Source organism: Myotis davidii, unplaced genomic scaffold, assembly GCF_000327345.1.
Source record: "Myotis davidii unplaced genomic scaffold, ASM32734v1 scaffold72, whole genome shotgun sequence".
Taxonomy (NCBI): Eukaryota; Metazoa; Chordata; class Mammalia; order Chiroptera; family Vespertilionidae; genus Myotis; species Myotis davidii.
This window is the reverse complement of record NW_006284618.1, coordinates 508,089-518,557: the sequence shown is the minus strand read 5'-3', so window position 1 is coordinate 518,557 and position 10,469 is coordinate 508,089. Positions and strand designations below refer to the sequence as shown.

The following is a 10,469-nucleotide window of genomic DNA, read 5'->3' as shown; positions in this document are numbered from 1 at the left end:
GGGGGCTGGGGTGGTGTCCGGGGGGCTGGGGTGGTGTCCCGGCCTGAACGCTTTCCTCTGTGAGTTCTTCCTGAGTCGCACAGCAGAGGGGACCACGAGGTGAAGACCTGAGGCTAACGTGTAGGGCCTGGGCCTGGACCATTAGAAGGCCAGACCGTTGGGCAACTCCCAACCCTGGGAACAAGCAGAACCTGCCTCCGGCTGCTGAGCTTTTCAAGACAAGGCAGCATTTTAGACCCAGCTGTCTCCATTCCTGATCACGTTTCTTTGACTTGATGGTTGATGTTGAGTCTCTAAACAGTCAACAGTGAGAGTAAAGGACGTTCACCAAAGAGAAAAGGAAGGACCGGGGAGTCGGGGAATCTGCCCGGGACCCTGGACCAGGCAGTATCATCTCATTTAACAGATGAGGAAGGCCCGGGGGCCCTCCTGCGATCAATCACCACTAGTCGGATCATCACCAACAGAGCCGGGTTCCTACGACGAGCCTGACCCCGTGCTTTATGGTCTTAACTCATTTAATCCGTTAATGACATTCACTGGAACAACCCCCGGAGGTGAGAACCATTATCCTTCCCATTTTATAGATGAAGAGACTGAGGCACACAGGCCTGAACTGACAGGGGGCCACACAGCTACTGAAGGGTAGAGCTGGGATTTAAATCCTAACAGTCCTTCCAGAATCAACCACTCCACTATCCCACCTCCTCCCATGAGTGGGGTCCCCAGATGTGGGTTACACACTGGGCACCCAGGGAATGGAGCCTGAGGGCACAGCTGAGTGGAGTGAGGAGCAGGCCGCCTTCCTCCTGGGTCCCACTGGCTTCACCTCCCTCCTGCCGGGGCCACAGGCAGCCTCTGAAAACAAACTCCTAGAAAATTAGGAGAGCCCAGCCGGCATGGCTCAGTGATTGAGCATCGACCTATGAACCAAGAGGTCAGGGTTCGATTCCCAGTCAAGGTACATGCCCAGGTTGCAGGCTCGATCCCTAGGATGGGGCGTGCAGGGGGCAGCTGGTCAAGGATGCTCTCTCATTATTAATATTCTATCTCCCTCTCCCTCTCTGAAATCAACAAATAATATTTAAAAGAAAAATAGGAGAAAATGAGACAGGCACCTCATGCAGGGCTGAGGACAGGGCATGGATGCCCCAGGCTGCAGGGAGGGCAGACACGTGAGAACAGGCTGGATGAGAAGCTATTTCCTGTCTGAGGGTCCTGGAGCCTCCTGTGCCCCCTCCAGGTTCCCCAATTACATCTGTAGACCCCACAGTGACAGGAATTCTGTCTCCTCTCAACACAGTACACCCACCCAGCCGCCTCTCCGCTCCCAACTGCTGTGGCCACACTTGCCAGGCCAACCCTGCGCTTCCCTTTATCCCCAAGGAAAACAGCGAAGTCTGCCTTTCGAGTCCAGAGCAAGCGCTGAATTTTAATTCTGGATTTAATTCCATGTGCCAGGAGCCATTCGGAGACGGATTAGCAACCCTGACATTCAGCCCCTAGTCTTTGGGAAAAGCAACATAAATTAGCACCCACCCAGCCCAGCCCTGTGGACGCCTCCCTGTGGCTCAGCTAGTGCTTCTGGGGACTGCCCCCTCCATGCCAGTTCACCATCTTCTGGCGATCTCTGCCCACCCAGGAGCAGGACTCAGTGGCATGATGGGGAGGCAGCCGAGGGGAAGGACACAGCAGAAATAAGAGGAATAATACCAACCGCCCTGGCTTCCTGAGTGGGAGGTCTACCTCCTCAGGGCCCTTGCTGGGCATCAGCACACACCAAACTAGGGGAGCAACTGAAGCTTATGTTGGTCAGGACGCACCAGAAGAACAGAACCAAGAGGAGATGGTGCCATCTGAAGCTGGCAGGCTCAACACCCCAGAGGAGCTGGCATTTCAGTCTGAGTTCAAAGGCAGAAGGAGACTGATGTCCCAGGTCAACAGGTAAGCGGGAGGAATTCTCTCTTACTTGCGAAAGGGCCGATCTCTTTGTTCTATTCAGGCCTTCCACTTATTAGGTCAGACCCACCCACAGTAGAGAGGGCAATCTGCTTTACTCCGTCTCCTGATTCAAGTGTTGATCTCGGTGGGAGCTGCCCTCTCCTTGCACCTGTGCTATGGCTGTGAGAAGAGAGCCCCCAGGGAGCTGCTGCCTCTTCGGCCTGACCCCACAATGAGATTCATGGACTTGTCAGACATGCAACTTGCAGCAAAGATGCCCAGCTAAGCCCAGATGCCACATGCCAGGCTGTCTCTGGAGGCACCAGGCATCTGCTTCCTACACCCTAAAAGCTCAGGAGTGAGACCAGGAAAATAAGGGGCAGCTGTGTGGGTCACAGAACTACACCATGAGCGCAGCCTGGCTGCCTCCCGTGTGCCCAGACCTTGGATCCAGAGGCCAGTTCTGCTGAGGGTGGGCGCCCCCTTCCCTGCTCCGCATCCGCAGGCTGAAGTAAGCAGTGACTAAGCTTGGAAGTCATAAAACCTGGTGATAAACCTGTCAGTGGGGCTGACCCTGGGGTGTTCTGTGGCCGGGCAAGGCCTCTTGCCTCCAGCTTCTCCGACTGCTCAGGGCAGTTCCTGCCTAGAACCCACACAGCTCCCAAAGCCCTGCAGCTTCCCAGGTCCTTTCTGATGGCCCAGGAGCATCCAGCTGGGATCCACCTCCGATCACAGAGCAGGGCTGAGCCTGGGGAGGAAGAGGGACCGAGACCAGTGTGACCAGATGACCCAGACTCGGTCACTCTCTGAAGCCCTTGCTGAATCTCTGGGCAGGAAACCCTGAGATTTAATGAAAGTCCTGTCTTCCTGGTGATTTCCAACCCAGCCCCTTGCAATGCCCTCTGCCTCCTGCGGACGGTGTGCACCCACAGTGGCCATGAGACCCAGTCAGGAGCCAGACCTCAGCTCAGCTCAGCTAAGTCACATGACTGGGGCAGGACGCCTCGTCTCGCTTAGCTCTATGTTTTTTAGCTATAAAACGGGAATGATCGTATCACCTGCCCTGCCTGGCCCACGGGCTTTTGGCAAGCCTCAAATAGAATAATATATTCAGAGGATTTGAAAAAGTGCCACAGAACAATGAAGAAGAAGAAGTCTTGAGTTCAACCCAACAGACATTTACCAAGTGCCAGGTTCTTGCCAGGCGCTGTCTTGGCACCAGAGATGCAGAGATGAGAGAGGGAGATACAGCTGCTGCCCCCTTGGGCCCAGCGCTCTGCTGGGAGCTTGGAGGAGACAAAATGTATGCTAATAGCAGCACTAACACCATGAATAATAGCAGCCCCATTCCCTGGGCGCTAGCTGTGGGCCAGGCTTGAGCTCAGTACTTAATATGCATTTAATCCTTGAAAAACTATGCAAGGCAGGCATTGTGGTTCCCATTGTGCAGGTGAGGAGACTGAGGCTCAGTGGGGTGAATTCATTTGCCAAGGTCATTCAGTGAAGAGGTGGCAGGTCATCCCTCGCCTCCTCCTTGTCTTCCTCCTCCTCCTCCCTCTCTTCCTCCTGCCTCTCTTCTTTCCAAACTCCTGGATCCAGGGATGGTCTTATAGCTCCACCTAAGCCTGCCTCTACTAAGTCAGGGCAGGCTGCCCTGCCCCAGGGACAGGAGGGAGCGACTGGGAGGGCATGCGACTGCGGGTGTAAACACGGAATCTGTGTGAGCGAAGAGCCCCCATTGGGCGGTTCTGTCCATGCGAATCCTCTCTGGGGCCATGGCTGCTGCCAGCTCCAGCACTCAAAACCCTCGGCAGACTGTCCGGGCACAGACTGCCCTGGTGGGGAAAAGGGGAGTCCCTGAAGAAAACCCCCAAACCAAGAGGGAGCGAGGGAGATGGAACTGACGTCTTGTCCCCAGCGGAGGCAGGCCTTCCTCCAGCACAGCCTCTGGCCCGCTCACAGGGGGACCTGAGGGGCTGTTACAGTCCCCTTCCCAGCGGCCCCCAGTGCTGCGTCAGGGCATCTGAGCTCGGGCCTGGGACATGGATCTGACATGTTTTCCAGGTTGTTCCTGTCTGGCACTAGCCACCTGCCTCCAAGAAGGAAGCTGGCACAACCGTGGGGCTGCTGGAACACACACACCCTAGACTTTGACCATTGAATTCATTTTTGTGCGTTTTGCTCTCCTTTCTTCTGCTCAAGAGAGCTGGAAAGACATAGTGAGGCATTGCAGGGGACCTTGCAGCGCCTGTGGGCTGCTGACAGGACTCAGGGTTGACGGGGAGGCCTTCGGCTCCATCCAGCTCATCTACACACAATGGGCCCATCAATCAGTCAGCACCTCCTCTTCCGCCCACACCGCCCTCTCCGTGGGTGCCAGTGCCTGTGCCCTGTCTCCAGGCCCCAGGCTGGCCGGAGCTCACCTGGCAGGCTTGGGGAAAAGCTTTGGGAGCCTTGGCCTGGCCTGCCAGGAGGTGACCTGGGTTCTGGAAGCGCCTCACCTGTCCTTCTGCTCAGGTTGGACCCGTCTCCCAGATGGGTGAGCAGCCTCCCTGACCAGTGGCTCCCTCACGTGGCGGTCACAGCATGCCTGACCTCACTTGCACTGATTTTTAAAAACACAGACTGGCCCCAGCCAGGCCTCCTTTTCCTGTGTGGAACCTCGGGCAGGTCCTCTCACCGAGCTGGTGTTCTCGAAGGTGGGAGAAGAGATACACCTACTTTGAGGTCTTTCATGGAGATGAAAGAGAAGACGCTGCTGCACACATCGCAGCTCCTAGAAGGCCTTCCCACCCGCGTCCCTCTCCTGCTGCCCCCTCCTGCCTCCTCTCCGCCACGCTGGCTCCCCGCTCCTCAAGGAAGAGGCCGCCTTTAACCTTCCCAGCAGCCCAGGCCCTGCCCTGGAAGCTTCTCCAGCTTCTCAGAGGGCTGGGCCCAACAGAGTCGGCTTGTGTTTTACTTGTTAGGGTTCAAGGATTGTGGTGTTGGAGGAAGATTCACTTCCCTGGGCTGTGGTTCCCATATGCCAGGAGGACTTAGATACAGCTCGAACCACACGCCTGGGCCAAGCATCATTGCTCCCACCCACCAGCACTTGATGCACCCCTTGCTGCTCCGAAGACTCAGAGGATGTAGAGTGAAGCCCTGCCCCGAGGGACTGCCAGCCAGAGGAGACAGCCGCATGGCATGGAACAAGGGGCCGCCAGGGAAGTCCGCACGGCGGCTGCTGGAGCCAAAGGTGGGAGTGGGAATTCCGCATGGGGAGAAAAGATCAGCTGGCTTCCACATGGGGCCCTCCTCATGAGAAGAAAAGGATGAGTTCAGACTTGGCCAGGCGGAGGAGGAGGTGTGGACGCATTCAGGGAACCCCGGGTGTTCAGCGTGGTGGCTTACAGGGGAGACCCCAGATGTTCAGTGTGTTGGATCAGAAGAGAGAACACAGGTGTTCGGCGTGGTGGATAAGCGTGGTGGCCACAGATGTTCAGTGTGGTAGCTTAGAGGGGAGGCCCCAGGTGTTCAGTGTGTCGGATACAGGGGAGGCCCCAGTTGCTCAGCATGTTGGATACAGGGGAGGCCCCAGGTGTTCAGCATGGTTTAGAACAGTGATGGCGAACCTCTGACACGCGTGTCAGAGGTGACACACGAACTCATTTTTTTTGGTTGATTTTTCTTTGTTAAATGGCAGTTAAATATATAAAATAAATATCAAAAATGCAAGTCTTTGTTTTACTATGGTTGCAAATATCAAAAAATTTCTATATGTGACACGGCACCAGAGTTAAGTTAGGGTTTTTCAAAATGCTGACACGCCGAGCTCAAAAGGTTCGCCATCACTGGTTTAGAGGGAGGTCCCAGATTTCAGCGTGGTTGATTACAAGTGGGCCCCAGGTTGTCAGGGTGGTGGATTAGAGGGGAGGCCCCAGGTGTTCAGGGTGGTGGATTACAGGTGCTCGGGGTGGAGGGTAACAGGAGGGCCTCAGGGGTTCAGGGTGGTGGATTACAGGTGCTCGGGGTGGAGGGTAACAGGAGGGCCTCAGGGGTTCAGGGTGGTGAATCAGCAGAGCAGGCAGAGGGGCACCAGCTGCAGAGGACAAAGGGGCAGATGTTGGAGAGCTTGTGGCTGGCGGTTCTGGGCCACGGGGAGCCTGGGATTTAGTGACATCAGATTAGAGTCTGTGCAGCACAGCCTAGAGGTGAGGCTGGAGGCCTTGAACCTGAGGGCCACAGGAGCGCCACTTCTGGGCCAAACCTGACCTGGAAGTCATGTGATCAGCCACCTGTTTCTATTTCACTTATTCCAGAATAAGAATCTTCTTATCAAGGAGTAGGGTTCGATTAATAGTCCTTCCAGTATTTCATGAGAACCTTAAAGGACCACCCCTCACACAGACAGGCACTACTTGCACACACATACACACCTACACATACGCAGATCCACTACCAGATGCCAAGAGCAGTCCCAGAAACTAGCTCTGCACCCCCCTCACGGTGGGCATTCTGTGCTGCCTGTCTTCTCAGAGGGAGAATCAGGCCTGGGGCTGAGACATCTCTGGGCAACTCAATAGTCATCATTACATTCATTTGCAGAGTTGATGCTTTTTGGGTCCATGAGCCAAATTCCTCTCTCTCTCTCTCTCTCTCTCTCTCTATCTTTATTGTTGAAAGCATTACATAGGTCCTCCTTTTCCCCCATTAAACTCTTCCATCCCACTCCTTTCCCTCCCACCCCCAGGCCTTCACCACCCCATTGTCTGTGTCCTGGGGTTATGCATATACTAGTATTCATACAAGCTCATTGGTTGATCTCTTCCCACCCACCCTCCCCTGCCTTCCCTCTGAGGTTCTTGCTTCTATGTCTCTGGGTCTATCTTTGTTCATCAGTTTTATTTGGTTCATTAGATTCCACATGAGTGAGATCATGTGATACTTATCTTTCATGAGCCAACTTTAAAATGAGTATTTCCATCTTCCCAAATCACTGGGACCCAAAATAAAATAAGAAAGCTAATATTCAATCTCCCTTCTCCTGGAGAAATTAAAAACTTTGACCACAAGTTCTTCGTTTCTGCTGCATCTAACTCAATTGTTCTTAAGCTCAGGAGTATATAGGAAACCACTTGTGATGTCTATTAAGATGCCAATCCCCAGGTGCCAGCTTCAGATGTTCTAGTTCCTCAGGTCTGGCATAGAGCCTATGAATCTGAATTATAAGTTGCCCCTGTGGTCAGAGACCACACTTTGAGAAAACTGAAGTTTGGCATCCCCATTACTCACAAACATATTGAACCACAGGGGCCTTTCCCCCTCCTCTCTCATTTTCTCCTTTCCCTGTGTGAGCTCAGCTAGTGATTGCATCATCAAAGGCATCTGATGAGCCAGAAAAGAAAAAATTTTCTAACTGTGCTGTAACTCTGCCAGAACCCCAGTCTCCATGTGTAGGGAGACGTGAAGGGGTGTGGCAGATGTTGGCTACCTGCCCAACAGCCACCCCCCTCTCTGGTCCACCTCTTCATGTTCTTCCTTGCTAAAGAGAACCTCGGTTCTGGTCAGGAATCAGGTAACATATGTTTCACAGCAGGCTGGGCCATGAAATTTAGTTTTCCAGGGAAAAATCTTGATTGGCCTAAATGAGGGGTTTTCATCCCTGGCTGCAAATTAGAGTGTCTGGGAGATTTTAAAGATACTCATGAATGAATCCTATATGAGATCAGTTAAAGCAAAGTCTCTAGGATTTGGATCTTGGCATGGATACTTAAAAACAAAAAAAACAAAAAACCCATCTCCCCAGGTGACTCTAATATGCAGCCATGGTTAAGAACCAAACAATCCCAGTGGTAATTCTATTCCCCTTGCCAGTGATTGATTTAGGAATGGATACATGGCATGGTTTGATATAAAAAGAGACATAAAAGGAAATCAGCTCCATATTCTTCAAAGGGGGCCTTCTGGCCTTTGGAAATGTTGTGTGAGATTGATGGCAACCATCGTGTGACCTTGAGGAACAATCTTACAAAGGTCAAAATGCTGAAGATGACAGAGTAAAAACATGGCAAGAACCTGGGTCTTGCATTTGGCGTTGAACTGCTAAGTCAATCAACTGTTGGGGCAGCCTAATCTCTGGACCTCTGTTTATGTAAGATAGTAAATGTTCTTTATTAATTAAATGATTGTTTAGGTCTTTTGGTTGTTGCTGTTTTTAGTTGGTTTCTTTTGTTTTGTTGTTTCACCAGCAAAAAGCATCTTAGGTTACACTAGAAGATAAAGAATTCTATGAGGCTGCCTCTTGATTCTTGTTTCTCTTATAATGATGCCCTTCTGATCTTTCTGTAATAAATGCCCACATCTTCCTTCCACACACTTAAACTGAATCAGGCGCCTTTAGGACATCATACTGATTAAGTCCATGTATTCTGGCGCTGAAGTCAACTTGCCTGTGTTCAGTTATGTACTTCACCATTATAGCTGTGTAATTTCTGGTAGTTATTTAAGCCCTTTTCTAAGCCAGTTTGCTCATCTATAACCTGGGGATAATTTTACCTGTTTCCTATTTGGCTATTTACCAGATTTTTGGATTTAACATATGAATTTAATGAGATAATTCATGCAAAAATCCATTTAATAACATCCTTGGTGCATGTACATGTTGAGTCAAACACAGGGAGTTTGAATTTACTAGAAAAAGTCTCAGCTTTTCAGTAAAGGCAATTCAGCAGTAAAACTAAACGCCCTTCTATGATTATAATTGTGAAAGTCAACAAAAAGTCTTTGGCAAGCTCTGTCCTAATTCCTGTTTCAAGCAACGTGGTCTCCATGGCTCTTCCCAGGGCGTGGAGTAAACATAGCTTTTTACCTCCTCTACCAAAGCAGAGATGAGGTGAGATGTCCCATTGTACAGCCCCCTGGGGAACAGCGTGGGCATGCGTGTCACCACAGGCTCTTTTTGCTGCTGCAACCTTGAATGCTCTGAGATCCAGGGTGCCAGTTCCTGACATGTGATTCATCAGACTCAAGACATCCCACCAGATGCCTGTCTGTCCCTGTGTTTCTGTGATGTCTGTCACCATGGTACTCAGGCGTGCGTGGTGCTGCTGCCATTTTTTGAAAGAGAATCACCAAGTTGGGAGGAAGCAGCCTCCTGGGTTCTGAGGCCTCTCCTGGTGAGATGCGGCCAGAAGACTGAGGAGGGGTCAAGGCGAGAAGTCGGTCTGCCTCTTCTGAAACACCCCGATCCCAGGGGTGCAGCAGAGTCACAAGTTCAAGGAGCTCCTAGGCCTATCCTCTCCACTGTAGAAGCCCTTTGCCCAGCCACTGCAGGCTACAGTCCCTGCCGGCAGTATCCACCAGTGGCTGAAGACTCCAGCTTGGTCTCCCTGGGATGCCAGCCTTTCATTTGGCTTTGCCAACAGCCACATGGCAGCTCTGAGGTGTGGGATTAGATCTGGGGGGCTTTATATCCATGCCTTACTTTAATCACATCCGGTCAAATTTGTTGCAATGAAAATGTGTTTTTTGAAAAACTTTTTCCGACTAAAATGAAGGTGAGGAATGATGGGTAGTGACTGAGGGGTGGGGTGGGGTGGGTAGGTGGGGTCAAGAGACCCTCCATTGATTTGTCTGTGGTGAGAGCTTCCTGTGGACCTAATCCAGACGGGGTCTCAGCAGCATGGGGTGGGGAGTGGTGCCTGGCCCTTGGGTTCTTCCTTCTCTTCTTGCTTCCAAACACTGGGCTCGGTACCCAGAGGCAGGACCTACCCTTTCCCCTTCAAGTCCTGCTTATTCTGTCCATGAGGCTAGTTCACAGGCTGCACTCAGGCCCTAAACACCAAAGCTAATCTGGACACAGAGCCTGGGTGAAGCCAAAATTGTCACCAAAAGGTGATTCTCTCTCTGTATCTCATGGGCTTGCTTGGTTACGCACTCTGCCAGTGTCTTTTTAAAAGCTTTACTATGGATCACTTAGATCCATGGTCAGCAAACTGCGGCTCACGAGCCATATGCAGCTCCTTGGCCCCTTGAGTGTGGCTCTTCCTAAGCCTTAGGAGTACCCTAATTAAGTTAATAACAATGTACCTACCTATATAGTTTAAGTTTAAAAAATTTGGCTCTCAAAAGAAATTTCAATTGTTGTACTGTTGATATTTGGCTCTGTTGACTAATGAGTTTGCTGACCACTGACTTAGATAAACAAAAAGTATAAATAATTGGAACATAATTAACACCTGTATGCCCATCACTCCACTTGAGAAACAAAGGTGTTACCAATAGAGTTGAACCTACTCACACTCCTTCCCCTCCTTGAAATAACCTGAGTTTGGCCCATCACACATATCAATTGGGATTAAGTTTGGCTACAAATAAACAGAAAACCCAAAACATTTACTTACATGAGATAGAAGTTTATTGACCTTCCTAAAAAGAGGTCTGTTGGGGCCGGGGTGGCTCAGCAGTTGAGCGTCAACCTACAAATCAAAAGGTCATGGAGGTTCAATTCCCAGTCAGAGCACATGCCTGGGTTGCAGGATTGATTT

General features: G+C 51.3%; 1 long non-coding RNA gene across 1 annotated transcript in view; it reads right to left on the bottom strand.

The window, feature by feature from the left end:
* Positions 1-10,366: 10,366 nt before the first annotated feature.
* The window catches only part of LOC102765066, a 42,842-nt gene continuing 42,739 nt past the window's right edge, over positions 10,367-10,469 (bottom strand). Inside the window, exon 5 of the long non-coding RNA XR_435215.2 lies at positions 10,367-10,400. This is a non-coding gene — a long non-coding RNA (uncharacterized LOC102765066). The remainder of the gene's footprint in view (positions 10,401-10,469) is intronic.